This window comes from Coturnix japonica, chromosome 12, assembly GCF_054131305.1.
Source record: "Coturnix japonica strain WE chromosome 12, WE-NBRP24, whole genome shotgun sequence".
In the NCBI taxonomy this organism is placed as follows: Eukaryota; Metazoa; Chordata; class Aves; order Galliformes; family Phasianidae; genus Coturnix; species Coturnix japonica.
This window is the reverse complement of record NC_140674.1, coordinates 16,404,470-16,429,397: the sequence shown is the minus strand read 5'-3', so window position 1 is coordinate 16,429,397 and position 24,928 is coordinate 16,404,470. Positions and strand designations below refer to the sequence as shown.

The 24,928-nt window shown below is 37.2% G+C and overlaps 1 long non-coding RNA gene across 17 annotated transcripts in view; it reads left to right on the top strand.

The window, feature by feature from the left end:
- The window catches only part of LOC107318221 (uncharacterized), a 228,877-nt gene that overhangs the window by 86,601 nt on the left and 117,348 nt on the right, over positions 1–24,928 (top strand). For 12 of the 17 annotated variants that reach the window (XR_014933312.1, XR_014933310.1, XR_014933311.1 and 9 more), the window contains exon 3: positions 13,671–13,724. The exons of the other annotated variants lie outside the window; for them this stretch is intronic. This is a non-coding gene — a long non-coding RNA (uncharacterized LOC107318221). The remainder of the gene's footprint in view (positions 1–13,670; positions 13,725–24,928) is intronic. 17 annotated transcript variants of the gene reach the window in all.

The following is a 24,928-nucleotide window of genomic DNA, read 5'->3' as shown; positions in this document are numbered from 1 at the left end:
TGCTTCCTGTTAAAAGCAGCTCATCATCCCTGGAGTCCATGGCTAGCTACAAAATGAAGTGGTTATTAGCAGCTCCTCAGTTTCAGTAGCTCATATTATTTCCAAGTAGATCTTCCTGAGCAGTTGTCACATGTTCTTCACTGTCCTCTTCATGGAGCAATAGAGAAATAATGTTTCTGCGTGCATATTATGTATCAAGTTTAGTTGTCTTGATTTTGTACAAAGCTGTGATAGATGACAGTGTTCCAGAAGAACCTGAAGTTTTGGAGGTAATGTGGGAACTCTGGAAATCATGAACTGAACTTACTCCCACCAGACTTGAACCTGGGAGAATTCACATTCATTTTTGGAAACATGTAAGTGGAATTCCTTACCTCAAATCACAAAGGTTATTGCTTAATTACAAGAGTAACAAAATAAAAGTAATGGAAAATGCTTTCTGGGATAAACAGCTGGGAACAACTGAGTCCTCAAAGATATTCTTTATTGCCTTATCCCAGCTTTAGATAATAAAACTTTGCTTCTGTCCCTCATGTTTTCTCTGTAACAGAACTGCAAAAACAAAATTAGACTCAGCAGGCCAACACCATATCTGGCATCAATATTCAGATGCTAAAAAATGAAGTGATATCTTGAAGTAATTTTTCTTACTCTTCTTGGTCACACTGTACTGAGGGTAGGATAATATTTTTCCCCAGTCCATGGTATAAACCTACAAATACCACTTGGATTCCCTTGGATACCTCTGACCTTTTCTAAAGATGCAGATTATCCAAAGAGTGGGGAGGTATGAATGTTTTAAAATGAACCCAAAGCTACTGTTAGGGGAATCTGTCAAACAACACTTCCGGAGTAAAGGTGATGTCAGGGGACACAGATGTGATACTGCAGCACCCAGGTGGTTGTTGCAAATTGTATTCCTCTTCTGCAGGTGCTGTGGCACAGCACTTCTGAATCTGTTACAAAACATATTTTCTGGTTCTTTCAATTGAATGATCTCTGATGACATTTCTAAGACTTTATTTCCACTGAAGTGTCTTACTGTAGTTTTGTCAAAAGAGGTGAGACTTCATACGTGTGTGTTACGCTGTAAAATCGGTGTGTAGAAAGTTGATTGTCTTTAGATACTCATTACCAAATGTCAAAGAGGAAGTGCTGCAAATCAAACAGCATGAGGGAGTTTGAATCAGATGCTTTGTATGCAGCGAATATCCAGGAGCTCTATTGACAGGAACTAATCTTTATTCCAGCAGACATTATTAGAGGGAACCGAAAATATTATACTCACGAGAAAATTGGCTTCTGGTGCTTCATGGCCATACCCAGTCTCACTGAGACACAATCTGAAAATTTAATGCTCTTGTCCTATTAGGACCTTTTCTTTTGTCAGAGGTCAGACGCACACCTCCTGCAATTATAGATGTTGTTGAGGAATAAAGTCCACTCCCTGAATCTGCTTTTAAATGTGCTGCTGTAGAAAGTACCAGTAGGAGCTCCCAAGCATCAGGAGGATGAGAAGCGACTGATCAGATGCATGCTGACTATATACTCCCAAAGAGTATGTAACCTGTCTGTCCATTGGCTCAGCAGAAATGCCAGTATAGCTTTCATCCAGCCTTTATATTGAATTCATTTTATAGAATTGACCAGAAAAACTTGTTAATTCAGAAGGAATTCCTGAAAGTTAACTGCTAAATACATACAAGGTTGTGATTGACTTTTAACTAAATTAGTTTTCTGTATGTACTTTCCAGACTGCATTAACATTAAGCAGAGCAAATGTTCATGGGTTGGTTAGTTCTGTAAAACCTCACTTAATTATTTAAAAAACATTTAGAGAATTTGAAAGTCAGAATTTTCTTATGTGTTGTGTAGATAGTTATCTCACAGAGGTTAAGCTGTTCACACTGTATGTGCAGAAGTCTAAACTAATATTTTTCTTCTGTTTCGGGATTAATTCACTTTCACTTTACCTGGTGTGATGTAGACTCCTTCTTGTTATACAATGGAATATTTTAAACGTTTGAACTCTGCTCTCACATTCACAAAGCACTACATGGCAGGTGTAGCACACTGTTCAGCTGCGCAGTTTGGTAAAGCAGTGCTCTCCTTGCTGATTAAATAGAATGCCGTTGTCAGATTGCTTAGATGTGAGGGACTCTCATGGAATGCTTTCACACTGTTTGGAATGTAGGACTTCTAGGAAGGTGTTCAGAGAAAATAACAAAGTTTCCTGTAACTACGACTTTTTTTTATCAATCTTCCCTTCTTAGATTCTTGACTTTATCCTCGTACTTGGGTAGGCAGCACAATTGAAGTCAGTGAGTGTCACAATCCCTGTATGCTCTGGCATTCAGGAGACTCTGGGTTGAGGAGAAGAGCAGAACCTCAAGGCACTGCAGTGCCTGCATCTAGGGGAAGGAACCAGTGTCACAGAATCAGCTCTTACAGATGATTCTGTGGGCGCTGTTGAGTGCGGTGACTAATCTTAACAATAATATTACAATAACAGCGTAGAATAAAGTTAGGGCAGAAAATACATTTCTTGTAAATTTTCTCTATTTTATAGTCACCTTGGTTTAATAAATGTTGCAGTGATGAGGCTCTGGGCAGTTAAGGGTTCTAAGCTTCTGTGAAACTGTAGAGTCAGGCTCAAAAGAAGTGATAATGTTTTGACAAATAATGGCTGCTCAACTTTTAGAAGTGACGTTTCACAATGTTGCAAAGTTGTGTATCAATAAATGGATTGTAGAAAGAATATGTTAAATGTACACAATGTGTTTACCATGATCGTGTTAACCTTATTGTTACTGGAGCTACTGATTAATTCTCTTATCAGGTAGATATTCATACGCAGCTGCCTGTTAATTTTGTGAGGTTAGTGCTCAGCTATTGTTATGCCATACATCAATCTCACTGCTGGAAAACACAAAAAGAAGTTGTGGGGCAGGGGGCAGGAAGCAGGTTAAGAACCCATAAAGCCTGCATTCACAGTGTCACGCATTGACAGTTGTGGGACCTATGACATTTTCATATCCCAATTTAGATAGTGTCCTCTCTGTCCTATCAGAATGTTATGTTACTCCAGAAAGGTATAGTGTGAAAATAGAAAATGTGAGTAATGGAGTAAGTTCACATAACGAAAAGTGACATAAGTCCCACTGTGTTGCTCCTCTGGTCCTATGACTAATGTGTGCTGATCCACTGTGTTAGAACATCTTTGACTCACGCTTATTTCATGGTTCAGAAGGGCTCCAGTCTATTTGTGGAGATACTCCTTTTTATCAACTCATTTTATGTTGTTATCTGGCAAAAGGGATCATGTATGGTATTAAATCCATCAGTTTTATGCTCTTGGGGCTGGTGTTTATACCTGATGCTTCTGGGAACAGATGTGCCTTAGTGTACAACCATGTTATGTCAGCTGTGCTTTGCAAAGTCATCACATTCAAGGAGAATTCAGCCCATCCATGCGATGTGTTCTAATGTTCATAGCCACCCAAAACCTGTTATTGTCAATGAGTGCAGTGAATGTATTTTGTTGTTCTTTTATTATTATTATTATTTATCTTCTTGCTTTTTTATTTTACACAAATTTGCAAAATCAAATAATGAATCCAAGTCTTAAGTTCTGAATTTCTTACTTCGGAGTTTATTTTCTTTTATAGGATGTGATAACACGGAACAACCACTTGGTCTGTAGCTTCTGAAATCCTTAAACTAGACCCTTACACATGCTTACTACTGCAGCTCCTCTGACTTAAGTAGAGTTAATATACTGCAGCTATTCATGTAACGATATTCAAATTCCTAAGTGAAATGGTTTCTTGTTTAAAAACTATGGCATGTGTTAGGAAACCAGCATTTTGATTAACCGATGCAAACTACTACAGAATCTCACCATACAAATTTCCTTTATTTATTTATTTTTTAATGTAATGTTGTTTTAATAACATCGCCACACTCTGGAGTAGGGAGGAGGAAAGAAAGAAAAATTTGGAAGCATAAATAGAATGGCCATAGTGAGCACTGTATGCATACAGCATATGTATTTTTTCTTTTTAGCCCTGCTTTTGTAAACATTACTGGTTGGGAATTAATTTTATGCTTCTTAATGCTAGTCCACATTGCTTCAATTCTAACAACAATTTGAATGAGATTTTTATGGGAAAAAGAAGGAAGATTTACCCAGTTCTCATCTTGGAGGTTACAGTATGTTTAAACAGATATATTTTCTTTTAGTCTAACCTTGTCTGGAAGATATAGGAAAACTAATTTGCCTTATTTACATATGGCACAATCTATCCAGTATTCAAGGGTTTGTCAGAAACAGGAACATTGTGCATTTCCATGGTAACAGATGGCATGCTGACAGTATCTGGCTCGTTGCAGCTTCGTCTAGGCAGGCCAGCAATTAATCAGCCATCTACATGCACAAAATTCTTTGTGAGTGAATGGCACTGCTCCTCTGTAGTGCTGCCTGTGCTTTTACAATTTTTGTATTCCTGCAGGGCAAAGTACTTTTTTGTCTCTTACGCTCATTTTCAGTAGCTTCCAAAAAAAAAAAAAAAGCCACAGTAAAGAATATGAAAATGGAAACAAGTCTGTACATAATTTAGAAAATACGTTATTTCTTCAGCATATAAAATGTGTGGGGCTCTTGTTTTTATTCCAGTGCTTTCCTTGTTTCCTCTCTCTCCCTACTATTTCTAGGCTTTCTGTGCCATGTGCTTCATTCAACCTATTTGACAGTCGAGGTTTTTGCAAACAGGTAACTCTCCAGAGGTGTGCAGAAATGGAGCGGTCATCTGCATGGCTGGGCTAGGAGCACTGGGGTTAAGGAGAGCTTTAAGCAACACTCTAAAGACATCTCGTTGCCTTTTTATACAATGGCATCTTATATCTCACCATGCTGCCCCGCTGGCAGCTGCGTTGCACCAGCAGGGTTGGGGAACTAGCTGTGTCCTTACATTGTGACTGATCTTCTTCATAATTAGTGCAAGATTTATTTTATCAGAGATAATCTGTCTCTGTTTGAATGTGCTGTGGGAGAAAAGAAACTCCTTGGGGTGTTTTCTCATTCCTCATGTATCTGCCTAAGGCAGAGCTGAGTTAGAGCTTTGCTACTGCTATTCACAGATGTAGTTTCTATTGACAGCTCTTCATATCCAGCTGCATAAGAGCATCCTTCTCCCTTCATCTTTGGAGAGATCCTCCATGAATTTTCTTTTGCAGGATGATATTGTCACAACTGCTGCTTTACAAAGTTCTCAGGGGAGAATCAGTATTCCTATTTTGGATTTCAGAGTTTTGGGATGTGAGACTTAGGGTTAGGGTTTCTATTGGTAAAACCATCTGGTGGTTGAAAAAGTACCAAGCTTAATATATTGGTAGGATAGAGTGGGGTCTGTGAATCTTGTTAGTTTTTTCTTTAATCTCTGAAAAAAAGTGAAAGATTTATCTCTGAGATGAGGCTATTTGTTGAATAGGATAAGTATTCTTTTCATGCTAGCATGTAGGCAGCCAAAGAAATTGTGAGCTTTGCTTTTCATGGAGAACTCATTTATTCAATTAGAGCAGTTTTAAGAAGAAATTTGTTTCTTAAGAATTTACTTCATGGCATAGCTGGATCTCTGAGCTCTAAGTGCCACTGAGAGAAATATCAGCTAGCAAAAACATTGGCCTTAGTTGCAACAAAGTTCTTGCTATGTGACCTGAAATGACTAGAAGGAATATTCCAGGCAAATTTTGCTTCCAAATCCATTATTTTTTGGTTGAGTTATAGATGTCCAAGCTCAGTTCTAAAGAAGCCACGCTGCATGTTATTTTAATGGTGAGGTAGTCAACTTTCTTTAGTCTTCATTAATCTTTTGTACCTGTTTGTTATTTCTTGTCAAGGGGTCTTTATGATGGCTATGGGCTTAGTCACTGCATGGTTCTGTTATATTTGTTATGTTATCTGTTATGTTTCTGCCCTAACTGGTCCCTGAATCCAAAGAAAATTTACGAGAGCTGTAGCTATCAAGGCATTGTGAACGTTTCATTCTAGGTGTTTCTTGCTTCAAACTTGCTACTGTCATTTGTGGTAAATTTGGATGTCATATTTGAGGATAAAGGATAAATTTGGATGCCATCTTTTTAGGGTTCTTTACATTTTTAAATCTAAAATTTCCAAGCCTCCTGCTCCTCCTACTTTAGACTTCATTTATCCCAGTAGGAAGGAAGGGTTTCCTTGGCAGTCGGCTTGGCTGGGGGAAGACATGGGGGTTGATTTTGCTGTATGTGGCCAATTATGTTGACCTTTATGATGGCAGGCCTGGAATCTCGAGTTTTCCTCCTATTTAGGACTCCTTCACAGCAGCATAATGCATTGCTGCCATGTCAGTTTGTGGTCTAATATTTTTACAACCCAGCAATGCACATTTGGAGATTGTGATTAGCATCCTTAATTCCTAGAAAAAAAAATGTAAAAGCCTTGTTAGAACTAGAAAGCTGAAGTCTAAAATAGTCCACCTGCTGTTCTAAAGAGTATTATTTTAGTGCCCTGGGGACATGCAAAGTTGTAACCTACTGATGTCAGGATTAGATTTTACAGAGCTGTTTTAGTATAAGTGTTTTTGATAACTTGGCTGAGCTTTTTCTATTCGTTTCTGTTTGCTGTTTCTTAAAAACAGCATCCTAAGGTCCTTGGAGATGGTAGCTGATAAAATGGATGATGCCCGATTTCTTTTTCACCACAGGATATAGATCCTGTGATAGAAAGTAGATTAAGACAATTATCAACTAGTCACAAGAAGAAAATAGTTTTCCTGGAATTACTGTTTTAAGTTGAATTTTATTCTCTTTCCAGTTCTGTGGTTAATGAATGTGGTGGAATTGCTTTTCTCATATGTCTGAATTTAACAGTGACTTTGTCATAAAAAACAATAATGTAAACATACACAGATTTGTTTCTAGTAACAGGAATATTTATGCTACTTGTTTTAGTTTGATTGATAGTGTTGAAGCAGAGATGATTGTTCAGTGTTCAGTAATGCTTAGATTCACAACTGCTATTGCAACAAAAATCCCACCATCATCCTGAGTTGAATCAGTGTTCAGATAAGATCTCTAAATGTGTGAACTACATTCCCCCTGCAGTGTGAGTGTTAGAACTGAACTGGGTGGCGTAAGCATCTGTGGGGTTAGCAGGGAACCACTCCCAGCCTTAGTGATGGTGAACTGCCAATGTTGTTCTGTTCAGCAAGAAATGTAAATTGAACTTCCTTTCCCTACTTGTGGTTATTAAAGTCTCTGTAGCTAACTGTGTTTTACCTAAAATCTTCCTTCTCTCCTCACCTTTAATCTCTTTGTAATAACTTTTCTTATTTTCTGAAAAAAATGTTATTTTTTCTTAAAGTTGGAATACAAAGTGTGTGGAACAGAAAAGTTTGTGGACAGACACAGATGACTGCTGCTATGAAGAACTTATGGGTTAAGATGGAACCTGTCTGTATGGAGTATTATTTCCTTGTAGTGATGTTTGTTATTTTCTTGATGTTGAGAAAGCTGCTCATGTATATGGCCCTTAGACTTCTGCTAAAAGATGAAAGCACACTTGCTGCCCTCAGGTGAGCCATCAGTCCTTCCAACCATCCCTCTAACTGCCAGCTTGCAGGAAGAGACAAGTTTCCTACTGCTGTCTTAGCAGAAGGGTGACATTTTAGAGGATGCCTCCCAAGTTTTGGAACTTAAGTCTCACAAGATTTGTTTTCTACTTGAAAAGAAGAGTGATATTTTGAGCTACTGTTCTTCACTGATTTAAAATTTTTACTCTCCTTTCAGCCATACAAAGGTGAGCCTGTTATTTCACTTGCCTTCTGAAAGTAGTCACAGAAAACAGACACCAGGTGTTGAATCCTGGCGAAACCAAATTTGCTTACCATGTCCCTCAGTCACGTACCTCACTGCAAGTAGGGGCTCAGCTGATGTTCTTTTTCCTCATGCAGAACAGCTAATAAAATATTACATGGTCTTAGGGAAGGATCTTAATGATCTCAATTTGTCAGAGTGCTTAATTGAGAGCCTGTGAATTTGACCTGTTGACGGATGATGAGGAAGCTTATCAGTGTGTCCCTATTAAGGCTAAAATATTTAATGTTTTCTTAATCAATTATCAACGCAGACAATGCTGCTATGGATGATCAATTAATAAAATGTGTATTAAATCCCTAAAAACAAATTTCTAAGTGTTGAAAAATGACTGATTAATAGCAGACTCCTACTAAATGTTAAGGAAACAAAATGTACAGGGTTTTTTTTGGCACTAAAAGAAAATTACAGGTAACTTGGGATGAAATGATAATTAGAACAGCAAGTGGTGCTGTGATGGAGCAAATTAAATCCTTTAGGTATCTTGTGGTTATTTTGGATGAATCTCTACTTTCTCTAATCACTTGGATTATATTGTTCAGAGAGTAAACTTGTGATTGGGGGATTAATGCACGTATAATTTCACTCTGGATGCCAAGAGAATTGTAGCTCTCAATAGTAAATATTGTCAATTACTTATTCTGGTTTTATAATTTACATTTCAGCTTCCTGATAAGTTCTGATTCTAATCCTGTCAATACATGGTATTTTTTTGTGTGTTTATATGTTTAGCTTAATATGAAAAAACATTGTATCTTCTCTTTTGAGAGAACGGGGAGCAGGAGTCCCAAAGATACCTGGTGTTCAGCTCACAGCTCCTGCAGACTCCATTGGGAGCCTCCTAGGGTTCTTCCCTAATCTCTATGGTGCTATACTCTTTCTCATCCCTCTTCACAACAGCGAAGAAAAATTAGGTTTTCTATCACAGGGATCACAACCACCTGCAAAGGCTTAAGAGCCTGTGCCAGTGCTGTCTAATACATACTCTTATATCTGCCACTGGATGAGGAGGTGAGAAAACCACTGGTCAGCGAAATACCTATCTTTGTTTTCTTACAAGGCAGGATACTTAAGGATGAGCCTGGCTTTAGATATATATTTAATCCCATTTTAATCAACGTGGTTAACGACAGATACGTGCTGAAGTGCCTAATTGATTATCAGTGTGGAGAGAGATAGACAGATTTAGAAATAGATATAGAATGGATCTGTTTGTGGGGTTTTTATTATTTTCTTTCTCTGTTGCCTTAAAGCTTTCTCAGTGATGGTAATAAAAAGGCAAAATAGGAAGATACCGCAACAAACAGAAGCTCAGGAACATGTTAAACACCCTCATGTCTGTCAAGAGTTTCGAGACTTTTTGGTGCCGTTCGGATTCGCTCAGTAAAATGTTTTGCAATGATTATTTTGTAGAAAAATACTGGGAATAATGATGGACTAAAAATAGCCACACAACAAGCAATGAAATGTACTATACCTCTCCAAATCCTGGGACAGTGCTAATGGGTCAGGTAATGCTGAGTACTCTTGAATTAAGTGGATGAGTCAGTAGGGGAAATGCTGGCAAGCTGTCGACATTAAAAACCAAAATAGAACAAAGGCGTGGGGCAGGGGCCGCAGTCTAACAGTTTTTATGTGACTTTCAGTTACTTAACAGTTAGCGGCTCTAATCTCAGTGCAGACCAGACTCATTCCAGAAAAGCCACTACTGCAAATTTAGGATTCTTCCATATCCGGGCTGTGGTGATTTTCACATCTATGTTTTGTTTCACCCTATGAAAGAGAATCGGAAAAAAAACCAAACCTCTAAACATCTATATAGTTTGTTCTTTTTTTCTTAAATGAATCAGTCTTGCCAAGGCTGAGTTTTGTGTTTGTTTACTCATATTTTCAAGGCTTAAATAAAAGAGCACTTATTCAGTCTACCATCAACACATTGCTGTGGTGTAAGGGGGAGGGAAGGGAACCCTCAGCATATATGGAGAATATATAAAGATCTGAATCACATGGGTGTTCTTTTATTTGCAACCATCATTTATTTTCTATTTAAAAACAAATTAAATAGGAAATGAAAGAAAACATAATACAGATCTGGTTTTCTCTGGTTGAGAAAATGGTAATTAAAATAGTGAACATCTGCATGACAGGATATTTCTAAAAAAGGAACTATTTCTTGATTGTTACATATTTTGATTTTTACAGAAATGCAGGGAATTTAGGACCTCAGCAACCACTGAATCTGTGTAAGATCTGGATGCCTAATTGTCTTTTGTGCCTCTCTGGAAATTACCCACGTGGTCTCCACGTTTCTGGTGGTGGTGTTACTGCCATTCAGGGAACCCAAACTCACCAGTATGAAAGCTGCTGATATTCCCCATTGCAGCAAAAATCTTCCAGTGTGTTCTGACCTTAACAAAACATTTTACTGCATAACACACTACTGGGTGGGATGTGCATTTTTTGTTCTTGCGCAGAATCAGTTACAATGAGCACTGTTTGCAACTCTGTGATTAATGACTTCTGTCTCCAGTGCACTGTACAGCAGCACAACTATGTGTGAGAGTCCCATAATTCCCTGGAGACACGTTGTCGCAATGAGACACTTTTTCAGTTATTGTGTGGCTTTTTGCACTTCTGTTTTGGTATGAACAGACAAATGTTTATTCCTTTTATACTGATTTTCTGCATACGCCTCATTATTCTAACTTACAACTGTGGGTATAGTTTTGCCCACAGTAAAACCAAACGGTAATACATACTGATAAAATAAGGTAAAACAAAGGCACCCCAAACTCTCTGGATGAGAAATGTTAAAATAGAAGCTGAATTGCACCAAATTCACATATTTTTTTAATTATTTTAAAATTTACAAGTGGTGTGTGTGTGTAGGGGAGGATAGTTTTGCAAAAGGCAACTGTTATCAAGGTGCTGAAATTAATTGGTTGCTTTAATTGAGGTAGATTACTAGCTAATGCTTTCTTGAATACAGTAATTCTCCTATTAAATTATCTTCGAATAATTACCTGAAATTTCTCAGCTGCAGGGACTGATGGCTATTTAATTGCACAGTGATGTTGCTATATAATTACTTAACAAGGTGTCCTTTAATAGTTTAATTCCCCTTTTCGAAGGGGAAAAAAAACCTACAGATACAACTTATATTTTTTAAGTGTTGTTTGTGATTTTACTCTGGTTTGTTTTTGAGGGTTTGGTTTATTGTTGTTTTCTTTTTTTGAGATAACTAAAGCTGAATCAGTAAAAGAAAGCTATTTGTTGACTAGCTTTTAAAAATAAGCCTTTTGCTTAAGCATGGATTTGGAATCAGAAGTGTTTTGAAACTCAGGAGTGTTGAGGCACCCCTTTGCTTTTATTAGATTTTTGAATTTTTATAGCACGTTTTACATTATGCTTGGAAAGAGACATTGGAATCTCAGGTCTTATATGTGAAGACTTAACTATGTTTTTGCAGAGTTTTATGCTTAAGGAGTTGTCCAACTAATAGTCTTTGCTGAAGCAAAGCAGATTGACCAGGATTTTTTAGCCTATATTTATTTATCCTTGTTGCAAAGTGCAAGTCTTGCTGCTGGGTCCTACCAGATGGAGAAAGTGACTGGAGAAAACAGTTATTTGTCGATTTTCTTTTTAATCTGTGTATGTATAGATCTGGTGGACCTGCAGATTATTCCAAAAGATCAAGTTCTGAACAATAACAGTGGTCTGTTTAGAATATGAGGGCTTTTAAATTTCTCTTTTTAAGCAGTAGATGCACTGACCAGTGACCCCTAGATGCATCTTCCACTCAGCTTCCATGCTGAGCCATGGAGGGGCCCATCCACGAACATCCCCACCTGGCAGCCTGGCAGTGCTGCTCAGAGGCTTGGGGCTTTCAATGTGGATCTGCCAAGTTCCATTCTGAACATCTTTCAGTGTAGAGGTGGAAGTCTTTACAAACAGGTTGATGAGACTATGCAGAGTACGTACAGAATGGTCAGTAACATGCATTGTGAACCACTTGAAAGAATTCCAAAATGCCTATTTGTATATGCCACTTTAAGGCCATCAGGGAACAATCAAGCTGGTATTGTAGAACTATGATCTGTCCACAGTGATTGGTTTTTGGACACATCTCCAAAGGATAAAAGCAACATACCAGGATTACAGTGCACGTAGCCCAGGCTGTCAGGAATGAAGGAAGCTGTGCTACAGGTGTTATCCCATGAATGTACAGTTCTTGATTCAGTCATTTAGGGTTATCTCCACCTTATCAGAAAGGATTAGCAAAATCTTTTTTTTTTAATATGCCCATCAGTCTTGAAAGCCTGATATGGAATATTCATCACCTGATTTTTCAGCAGTGTTTAACTTCACAAGATGGCCAGCGGAGTGTTCAAATCACACACTAAAAAGACTGGATTTTTTAATTACCATAAACTGATGCGGAGTTGTTGACTGGATGCAATTTTTGTCAATTTGCATAAATAAGGCTGAAAATTGCAAGACACTCTTGAGATATTTTCCCTAATGCTTCAGTAAGGGTGTAAGAAAACCATGAAAAGGAAAGAAATGTTTCAGCACAAATCAGTCCTTTTTCTTCTAACTTCTTAGCAGTTAATGTCAAACAGACAATCTTTTTTCCTTGGCCGTGAGCAGTTTGGGGCCTTTATCTTCTATGACCTAAAAAAATATGTGATCTTTGTGAAGTGCCACTTGTGCAGATGATGGTGGCCCAGGCCACAGGTGGGCCTACAGGAATTCATGCAGGAGATGAGCACAAGGTGAGCACTTGGCTGCTGCTTGCAGGCAAACAGCTCTGGTTCTCTGTTACCAGGAAGCCCTGCAAGGCCCTGGATGCTCATCTCATCATCAGGTGTTTGCAGTAATACAGGGGAACAAAATGTATTTACAAAGGCCTGACGTTAGGACTGGAGCCCAGTTCTGGTAGATTCTGTACCGTGGTTTGTTGTCCTGTCTAGACATAAGTAAAAGTTCCTGGGGCAAAACACTGCTATCCTGAAGCACCTTCAGCCTACTGGAGGTAGAAGGTGTCATATATAAATGGAAAGACTAATGGATGTATTACTAGTTGCTTCTCCAGAACATTTCCAAGTCTCCCAGAAGTCTCTTCTCTTGCTTTTTCATTTTTTTTTTTCTCCTGCTTTTTTCGTTTGCTTTGACCTCCACTTGTTCTTCATCTTTCTTCCCTCATCCAAACCCTCCCTTTTCATTCCCCACCCTTTCGACTTCACTCCTCCCCTCACTCATTCTCTTCAGTGTTGCAGCAGTGGTAGTCAAAAGAAGAAAGGCATGGAATTATGTGTTACTAAATGGGTGGTGCCAATGGAAAATCAGGAGGGAGGAAAAGAAGAAATAATTATCCTTAACACAAGGATTAAGAAATTTTTGCAACTAATATCTGAAGATATCCTAAATTTATGAGAAATGTGAACTTTCCTTCTTCCTTCATCAGAAAACTGTAGGTAAAGTGTCAGAAAAGAGGGTCAAACCTTATGTCTTTATGGCTGCTTTCTGTAAGTAAGCTGGAAAGAGAGATTATTCTTTTTTCCAAGGTTGCTGAGCATCTGCTCTTCTGATTCACTGCTTCTTAGGAAAGATGAAGTGTAACTGTAATCTGTTACTTTGAGATCCTTCTGGGAAAGGCATGAAACAAGTATGATTTGTTGTTGCAGTAAGGCAGTTTGTCTAATCATTCTCTGGCCAGAAGACCAGCTATTAATTTTTGGTTTTTCTGTTTGTTGCAGCTGATAAGGAGAATATGCCAAGCCAACCAGATGAGTCAGCACAGGCAACATAAAGTGAGTTTGTGGGTTTTTTTTAAGTAAAAATATTCACACTCCATTAAAACTTATTGCAGTGTTCCCTACAATTATAAATGCAGAAGCGTGGTACTAAGATTTTCTTAGAATTCTATTTTAAATGTGGCTGTGTATCCACTTATTGAGGAAGTGGATGGTTAAGCTACTGTGTTTGTTCTTCAAAAAAACAAACATAGTAGTTCTACTTCATTTTTTATTTTTATTTTTTATCAAAGGCTGATAACCTACATTAACAATGGAGAACGCTGATAAAATCTTATCAGCAGTGATATCCAAAATCATTTCCTCTCAGACTTTCTGCTAGTTTGTCTGTGTTGGGGTGAAGACTCCCCGACCACTCATCAATGCAAGCAAGATTTTAAAAGTCAGTTCTTTTCTGCCCTGGAGTAGAAACACATCAAACCTTGTCTCAGTGTTACGATCAGGTAGTGTTTCTGTGAACTTGCCAGCTTATTTTAAATCAAGAAGAATACTGATAATATCCCAGCAACCTATTAGAGAATTAAAAATGTCAAATTCGATTGCAAATTCATTTTACTTGGAGGGATATGCAGACACCTAGACCTCCTGTAACCTATGCAATGCTTGGCATCTGGATAATGATATTCTGAAATTTGAGGGGGGGAATTAGAAAAGTGCATGAAGAGTTCGAAGTAGTGGTATTATGTTCCCTCATTCTGCATTATTTAATACAGAAAAATAACTGGAGAAAAAGACTGTGGTATTTCTTCCCATGTTTTGTCATTACAGCTATGAGATTTGATATAATGTTTACTGAAATAGTTATGTTTGAGTTGCAAGAGGTGGATTTTGTTCTAGGACCATAGATGAAGAGTAATCACATGGCTGCTCTGAACCATGCGATAATGAGGAAGGAAGAAGTGGTAGATCTCTACTGCTTTAATGCTCCAGTCTTTCGGTGTGACAAGTATAACATCACAGAAGTTATATTTGACAAATAGATACGTTATTTAACAATATTTATGGTGATAGGACTGCCTTCATAAGGAGTTTTTATTCATACTTTGTTTATAAGTCTGCAGATTTTAATATTTTATGTCTCTTGGAGTATCTAGAAGTCAGTTTCTTTTGGTGTGGTGTTACTCTTGGTGGAGTGGTAGTTCCTCTGGTGGTACTTGGATGAGGGGAAAATAAACTTGGGTCATTGGAAAGGTCAAGGATTAAATATTTTCTAGCAAGACCCCTGCACACAAGGGGTTTAAACATTGTGGCAGTTATATCTGATATCAAATTCATGGTATATATGTATCTCTTATTGCTAAAACAGTTAGAAGTGTTGCTTGTTAGGTCTAGACTTCAGCACTAGAAAAAAGCTTGGAGCAAAATTACAGTTGCAAATAAAATAATTCCAATTAATTACATTGGATTTAATCCCTTGGGTTACACAGATTGAACTGGGTTTTCTTTTATGAAGGTCAAGAAAAAGAGAAAATCTTACTCTTCCATTCCATATCAAGTTGTGCACAAGTCTCCTTCCCTTTCTCAGCCTTTTGTGATTCTACTTCACATCCTCTTCTTTTCCTCAATTCTGCTGCTTTCTTCTGTCTCTCATTCTGGATGCTGGGTATTCACTTCCTGGTAGCAAAGGAATAGTAACCTTGTTTCTGACATTCTGGTGAACTTTCAAATTCTCTTTATCTAAATGAGAAGAGATGAGACATTTTTGCTTGAAATAGTCATAAAATATTCTGGCTTTCATTTAGATTTGCCTCATGTATTTAAAGAATAAAGTTGAAAACACAAGCTGTGCATGTTAAGTTTACATATTCGTGTGCAACTATCGTATCTCAAGTATCAAGTCTGCAGTCATTACCAAAAAGAGCAATGTAATTATTGTCCTTGAGCCATTACTCCCAAAGCCACATATGGCGTTAGACTTATACTTCCATCTAGTGACTCTCAAATGTCTATATTAGCTTGTGCTTCTAAATGATGTTTTTTATTAATAATAATGGGAACTTTTTTCTTCTTTAGTTATGAGATAGAATTGGTACAGATTTAACAGTGTGTCTTGCATTCAATCTAACTGGTAACGTCATGCAAGCGAAAACAGTCCTTTTAAATTCATCAAACTTTAGTAGGTCTTTCAATGAGAAGTTCCGCTTACCTTAATTTAATGCATTCCTTTTGAATCCATGAACACTGACAAATTTGGCCTGAACATAATTTTGTTTTATGTTATTGTGAATGCATTGAAAATGGTGATGGCCATCCTTGCCTTTGGTTGGAGGCTGCAGAGCGGCCGCAGCCAGGAGGGGGCACATGGAGCAGCTCTTCCTGTAACCTTGCAGAAACAAATGGCGTCATCAGGGAAAAATTATGCAGGGCTTCAAATGGTACCTTTTTATAGCACTTCTAATACATCAGTGAAATAGTGGCAAGGAGAGAGAGCTGCAATGTTATATAATCAAATAAATACATTTTAATATCTTTTTTTTTCCTCGCATCTTTTTGCATTTTGTGTATCATAAGTCTACAAATGGTACTTAAGACAAAAAAAGCCAGACTGGTTTTCCTTTGTGTATAATAGAAATCATTTTTGCTAGACTTTTAATACAAAGAAAACACCCTTGTTTCTTCGGTATTGTGCATCTGCATTAATGCAAAAGGTTGTTCTGAATGCTGCTGGTATGCTCGCCTTGCTAGTAGGTGGAAACTCATCTATAGGTCCTGAGGATCTAGATCACAGCAACTGCTAGGTATGACATGTTTAGTCTTGGGTAAGACTTACAGCACTCTGAGCAATTAAGTGTCTGTGTGCACCAAGTGTGTACTCAACTGCTTGTATAATTTGCATGAATAGCTGGTTGCGCGCATAAGTACATAATTAATTAGCTGCCTGTGCTATTAACTGCTGTGGACGTACAGCTATATCTGTTTTCTTTTTTAGGAGCATTTATGAGAGATTTTCAGTGCTTGTAGAATACACAAATAGATAAGGAATCACAAATACAGCATGTTGTATGTGCTAGAAGGATTCATACAGAGTTGTTTTCCTAAACTGCTATTTAAAAATAGTAATTGCAAAATATGCGAGAGTGATTATCATTAAATTTATCTTCATTCTGACTTGTCCACCCAGCCGTGCACCTTCAGCCCGGGTGTTTATGCTGTTTAACCCTCAATACCAGTTTTTAAGTGCAATCCTATATCGTGTGTTCCAGCCTGGTCACACAGCCTGTGCTTCGATACATGAAGTGTTTGGGGGGAGGGGGATAAACAAGAGTTGGTGCAAGTTTGGCCCATGTCCTTGCTGGTTTTTGGATCGGGTTCATCAAGCCCAGCAGGGCAGGTCACTTGCACAACGCTCATAGAGGCTCTTCCCCGCGAATGAATAAACCATTTATAATTGTATTTTCTAAAGTGAACAGACGCCATAGATGGCATGAGATTTTTTTTTTTCTCTGAATTGGGTTCTTTGTGCTGAAATGTGTAGTTAGCACAAATATTCATCCTGTTCTGCTGTATAAGCTGAAAGGGTCCAGAGGAAGCAATGAATGCGCAAGTCACACTGACATTTCACTCCTCAGTCCTTTGCCCTGATATTGTAACTTCCCTGTTTCTCAGCAAAAGCATAAGGGGAATGTATCCAGCTAATATGAAAAAATTTCAACTTTTCCTAAGTGTTAAAATTTAGGGCTTAAAATGGTGATGTTTTGTCAGTTGAATTCCCTGTTTCTTGTTGATATTGGTGAGTTTTAGGAGCATGAGCCTCATGCAGCTATGAAGCAGTAAAGATGGGTATAAACTGCTTATTTGTTGAAAACCAACAGCGAGTGCTACAGCACTTAGAAGGGAACCGTAATTGCTCTAAGCTTTTCTCTTCTGGGGTGTGTAGAACTCTGATCTTCATAATCCTGGGCATTGAGAAACTGAATAACAGTTGTCTTGTTTAAAGTAAAGTGAAAAACCTCAATTGTATCCCTCCTCCCTGACTCTTACCCTGGCAGCTTTGCCCTGAAAAGCAATTTTCTTGCAGAACCGATGACATATTAGTGTCCTTAAAAAATTAAGATGCTGATTCATCAGCCCTTGAAATTCTGAAACAGAATTGCTGCAAATTCTCTTTATTTGAATATCTTTTATGAATATATGGATTGTGGCAGAAGGCTTCTTGTATCAAAATTAAGCTTCGGATTAATATCTCTAAAAAATCAACATCTCTGTGTAAATCTGCATACTGCTCGTAAGAGATACTTCTTTCTCTAGCCAGGATCTCCCTGTATGTTTACTGCAATGTCTTTCCAATGGTATTTCACTGCAGAGTTGCAACAGAAATAACTAATGGACAGAATCCTCGTGCGTGTGCTTTAAAGTAACAGAAACAAACAAACAACCCTCCAGTAATTGTCAGCCCATGTCAACAATTCAGTTATTAGGATCACATAAACCCATGTCTCATGTATTCCACCCAGAATTGTTTTAAGGTCCTTGTATGCATAGAATTTTGAAATATATTATTTGAATATAAAAGTAGATTATGTATTTCCCCTGTGGCTGGCCAAATGTCTTTCCAACAAAGGGTAAAATAAGAAGGCTATTTTTTTGTGTAAAAGAGTGATCTTTTTAGTCATGCTTGATTGCTTTTTCAGGACTGTCTCCATTTATAATGAGATATTCTTGGACTCATTTGAACCAGAAAGTTTAGCAAAACTGTTACATTTTCACATAAAATACCTTGAATTATTTGAAATGTTTCCAATTCAGTATTTTTCAAATACATGTGATATATATTGGAATTTTACATCACAGACTGAACGTGATATGAGATGGAAACATATTGAGCTTATTTACAGAAATATTTGTTTTAATCTTTCATAATTGTCAGCACTTCACACTAATTTAGTCTTATCTGCTTCTAAGGACTTACACAGTAAAGGAGGCACTTGTATTCAAATCCCTGTTCATGTTCCTTATCATAGTTTGGCAAGAAAGCTCTTACTGTACTGGGCTATGGTACAGGAAAGTTTTAATTATTCGTACTTTTCTAAGAACTTGGCCTGGGATATCTGTGCTGAGAACAATGAGGAGAATTTACTTTATCAGCTTTTTAAAATGGCATCACCAAATCTGATCTGCGATACTGATTTTAAAAGGCGATGTGTAATTAGATGTGCAAAGCCTTAGCAGAAATGCAGAGCGCTCAGATGGAATGGCAAGTACACTGTGATTTATGGACATGTATTTTTAGTTAGATGTATGTTTCACAGCACCAAACTTTACTTTCCATTTCAAAAGTACGCAACTTTATTCCATGTTTAGCCTGACCCGAGTTCTTGCATTCCTCTGTATTTAATGATTTCAACATATTCTGTGAAGAATTTAATTTTAATATTAATGGAGCCTTTTTAAGCATTTCTGTACTTAACGGGCAAAATATTGGTTGTAAACCAAGTAGCACTATCCAAAGCCAATTCTTTTTGAAATGAATAAATCATTTGATATTCACAATTTTATTTACAGTGCATTCTTCAGGCAGCACGAGAAGCAGCTCTTTAATTCTGAACCCACAGCAAAAGCTGTGTCTCATATCTCCTGTAATTGCCCATTCTTTTTATAAGATTTATTTTTGCCTGCAGTGCTGATCTGAAAAAGTCACCCAGCTAAAATGTAGTTACTTCATTTCCAAGTAAAAACAATAGTGTTTTCTTGTCCATGCTTATTATTATTCTGAGAATGTACTAATTTGTTACATCCAAGATGACGGTTAGTTTGGTCCATGAAAGGGGCACTATGCCAACTACTGCAGTCAAGTAAAAGGACTTCTTTCATGGAAAGTAGTGGGACAGAAAGTAGCCTGCAGTGCATGTGGGTACGGGGAGGCAGACTGCCAGCGGAGTCATCCTGGTATCAGGCTTTGCTGTGTTGGGCTCTGAATGAAGCTAAAACTATGATTTCACTAAATGTCGGCATGGGCAGCCAAATTTTCAAGCCACTGGTGCTCTAAGGAGCAACTGATAAATGTTTTATCCCTGCGGGCTGTAGTTGATGTTGCACAAGGATTTTGCATGTGCTCAATGCATTATCATTCTTGGCATTAAGCTTAGATAATTGTCTACTTATATTGAGCCTGTAATAGCAAAATACAAGTGAAGAGGCATGTTTTACAAAGTAAAACTATGAAATAGGTTTAGCTATATTACTATGGATTTTTTTTCTTTTTCTTTTTTTTTTTTTTTTTTTTTTTGTTCTGTCCTGCTGAATTTGAATGAGAATGAAGTATGATTCTATACCTTAATTCTGCTCAAACCAGGGTGGTCTCATAATTTTGTTTTACATGCATGACATTGCTTAAGGTCATTAGTTGTAAATCTTAGTATAAAAAGACTGAAAATATATTCAGTACTTTGTAGTTACCGAATACATATTTAAAAGCCTCTATGAAAAGTCGGGACCTACATGGCAGATTTTCAGTTACTGAATGGTCAATTTAATGATGTAGATTAGCTGTATCTAAACAGTAAATGGAGATAGGCTGTTGCAAGGCTTTGATGAATATCTCTGATGCATATCCCAGTTGATCAGTCTTCTAATTTTAGAGATTAGTATTCTGCTTTTCAGTGCTAATATACTCTCTGGTTGCATTTTATTTGACATTCAACTTAGATGAGGTGTAACTTTATATACATTTTTCTTTTGTTTTCCTGTAGCTAATCTAACAAACACAAACTGAATTTCATTCTCCCTTCAGTGAGTAATATAACGGTCTCACTTTTTTACTCATTTTTTTCTTTGTGTTACCTGCCTTCTAATTAATTATTTAAATCATTACTGTATATTTTAAAGTAGCCTTCCCTATTGCCTTAAATGCTTTAAAGAAAAGCAGATCGCATAGACAAATTTTCTTAGCACAGTTAAATCCAACCATGAAGAGTTTTGCAGTTAAAGCTCAGAGAAAAAAAGATACTTCTTTAACATACAGATAATTTACTGTAACAGTAACACTGTATAATGTGACCAACTTTATTATGAATATGAATTTTCTCTATGCTGTATCTGTTGAAAATACATGGGGAAATGTGTGCATTTTAAGGAATATTTACTTAATTTTGGGGAAAAAAATCCTTTTTATCATTTCTTGTTGTTCCTCTTGTTGGAGATGAGGTAGTTTGCCAAAAGTATGATTATTTTTTTTTTTGTAACGTTTTCAACATGAAGCTATTGACGCTATTGGCGTCAATCTGTTTATTAAAATGCCCTCTGATGCATGTGCAGATCCAAACTGATTTTCAAGCAGACCATTTATTTTGTCTCATGAAGGTAGGATCTTTAACATACAGAATAATTAAATATTTGTAATAAAGCAGTTAACTTGAGCACTGTATTACTGTGATTTGCAAAACTGCATTGAGCTGCTTTCTTTTCATTTCAGTGATGGAGGAACAAACATTTCTTTAATAAGGCTACAACACATTCTAATTTTGTTGCAAAAGCTTAGATAAGGATCAGGCCCTCTCTGAATCACTGCCTTGACCTATGACATTGAAAGTGCTGAAGCGCTTCGGCAAAAGAAGAGTTAGTCATTCATTATTATGCACAGGACTTTCCAGTTCTAAAGGAGCTCTGTGCTTTCTCTCAGATAGACTTTGTTTGTTGGAAATGAGAACTGTATTTTGGCAGTAAAGGACAAGAACTGAAACAACTCTGCAGGCAGACTCATTATGACATAATCCTTCATTAATCCTTATTCTCTATTAATAGATCATGACAGAAGTTTTGCTTTGGTTGACCATCTTCACCAGCAAGCGGTGAGAAAGCATTAGTAGACAAAGGTTCAAACTCAGCTTTTAGGGCTCTCATTTTATTTATGATTTTAAGGAAGCATGTATGATTACTTTTGACAAGGTACTATGATATGTGAGTTGTTCAAGTGCAATCTTAAAATCTTTTATCTATTTGAAAATGGATTACTTATATTGCTTAGTTGGCAGATACGTAAAGTGTAAATTTTAGATATTGACTGCAGTCCTGCTGCAAGAAAAGTGTGACAATGCAGGATTCCATCAGTAGTGGGGATGGCAGTGAAAAAGCAAACAGACTGAAGGAAGGGAGTATAACTGGCAGAGTATAACTGGCATGTGCAAATGTGACCAGGAGAAGGAAAATGTGTTTTTTTCTAATGCAGACAAAGATCAGGAGATAAACCTGGAATGCAAGTGTGTATTGTTTTAGAATACCTTTTTTTTTAGTGCGTATATATATACATATATATATGTGTGTATGTGTGTATATATATATATAATTATTATTATTATTATTATTATGAGGTTCATATTCTCTAGATGTAGCAGCATATTGCCTTCAGCCGTTCTCAAGTCATCAGAGAGAGTGATGAAGAACAAGTATATGGAAAAATAAAAGCAAGCATTTGTGTATATTACTGATCACTGACAAGATTGTAAATAGTTTTTGTTAGAGCTGGTTTTATTTTTATTAAATGGAGTGTGCCAGCATGTACAGAACTTCAAGAACAGTTTGCTTATCTGCTGAGGTATTCCTGTAAGGCTGCTCTACTCACAGAGTAGAGGCTACTGGGTGTTGTTAAACAGGTTAGGCTTCGTAATAGGTATTAGTATTTTCAAATATAGTTTGAATATAAGTCAGAACATTTCTGACATAGCTGTCTGTGTTCTGTGAAAAGTTGTATGGCAGCATTTGTTCATTTCAACTGTGCTTTTGAATTGTAATAACTTGTGAGATATTAATTGTTCAGTGGGGTAAATCACACTACTTCCATTGCCTAATATGGAACTGTGTTGATTTACATGCATTATGAATTTGACCACTCATTTAATTGTACCGTCATGCTTTTGTCTTTCTGCTATGGATTGATATATTCACTGTAATATCTGGAGAAAATAACTGGAGATGATGAGGTCCAGTGATTCAGCTTATATTTAAGGATGCATAATTTGTTCATCCACAAACGCAGGTTCAAGATGGCGATGCTGGTCACCAAAACTGCCACCTGGTCTTCAAAATACCATTTTCATTCATACCATCTCAGAAGTTGCTTTGAGATACTCATTCATAGTACGTGCATTTAGTAGATCACTGATCTGTGAAAGAGGTTTCTTATTCCGCAATAGCTGGAGTATTTCAAGGTGTTCTCACATGAAATTCCATACCCTGACCTCTTGTCTGTCTTGTTTTGGTTTTTGTTTGTTTTTCATTTAGCATATCTACAGCTTCTTGACTGAAGGGAAATAGAGGCATGGCAAATGTATTTTGTCATTTATATGCTATCATAGTAAGTATGAGTTCCATCAGAGAGTGCCACTTCTTCTGGTTATGTTTCTCTGCATTCCTCTTTGGTTGGCCATAGATGGCAGCTCCTTGTTGCATGTACTCAAGCAGTCTTTGTTGCAATGTCAGCTAGGGTCTTTCCACTGTAATTAATCTCTCTGCCCCACTAGTCACGGAACTGGGCTGAACCAGCCCATAAACCATTGACATTATTCCTAGTTCTTTCTTTTATATATGTAGAATTAAGGCCATAAGAATGCAGTAGAGAACCAAAGTAAACACATCACATGTAAGCTGCATATATGTGACTGGGCCACTGATCAGTGAGCCAGTAGTTAATGGTCTGATGGCAGAAAGTAGAGATTTTTGTGTGCAGCAAGATTTTTTTGGCACTAGAAGGAGAGATTCTCAATCACTTTAGGCTCCAGGGCTGCGTGAGTGATCCAGTATGTAGAATATGATAAATCTAGACATTCAAAGGAAAGTAAATGGAAATTGCCATTTTTCATGGCAGGAGAATGAGTTTGTCATAGTTCCAAGCGAAAAACAAATACGCACAGATTTGTTCTAAAGATCTGCCAAATAGCACTGAAACTTACGGTGTCCAAGGATGAATTTCAGATTCTGAAAGAAAACAAACAGCCAGAAAAACAGAATAGAATAAATATAACTGAAAACATGTGATCTCTAGTCTTATGCACAGATTTAATTAAGATCTCTACCTTCAAATGGTTTTGCCAAGCAGTTTTTGTAAATCTTAGGCAAAACAGGTTGGCTAGGCCACATTTGGAGGCACAGGCATTAATTTTCATGGTACAGAGAGAATCCCTTTGTTCAGAACTATGTTACTTCAAGCAACCATTTCATTAGGGTGAATATTTATGTAAATTTTGGATACGCTCTGTGTACTGGAAAAACTCTTCCTGAAAATATGTAGCACATCAGTAATGAGTTGTTGGGTTGTGTTTTTTTTTTCATGCTGCCTTGTACTGCTCTTAGGGTTGTAAAGCAACACATCTTAGGTTTCCTCCCCTTTTTTGCACATGGAATAGAAATTACAGCTACAGCTTAGCTTGTTTGCCTATGGATCAATGCCAGAAAGCAGTTTTGAAGGTGTTTTAAAATGAAGACATCTGGCAGCTGGCGTACTTACAATTCATTTGCCAAAGACAAGTTGCATGCTGTTGGAATTCTCAATTGAAGGTCACGCACCAGGTAAAAATCAGTCAGGTGGAGCTCATGTGTGGTGAACCCACACACTTGAAGAATTGTTGGCTCGGGGATGTGTGGGTGGGCTAAACTGTGAAGTATGCTTGTCTAATTCTCCCTCCTTAAAATGTGAAACTCAAAGCTTAAAAAGAGGTCAGTAAAGCTGACAAGAAATCACAAGGCTATGACATTTCAGCGGAAGCACCATCAATTAGTTTGAGCAAAGGGTGCCAAAAAAAAAAGATGAATAACAGAATCTGACATCATGTTGGACAAATGCTCTGCTGTCGACTGAGTGGTCACACAGTTTATACTCTCTTTTTTTTTTTTTTAATAAGAAATAGCCAAGAGGATTATTTGTATACAGCTTTACTACTGACAGTGAATTAGTAACAGCATGTCATTGTGCATTCACTTACTGGGTGACAGCTCTGAGGCTAAGCTGTTTATATTAATTGATATTTAATGGTATTAGTGCAGTATGGTTTACTGTTTAAAAACTTCCTATCCATATGGTTAGTTAGTAAGGTACCAATAATTTATAAATCAAGGCACACAGAATAGCGTTATGTATGTTTATGTAAAAATGCTTGTATTCCTTTCCACAGGGAAATGGTGTTCAGTTATACTGCAACCTGTAAAAGTAGGAGTGCAGCAGGTTTTTCTCTGTTTCTCTATGTGGAAATTCTAATGTGACATTTTGGAAC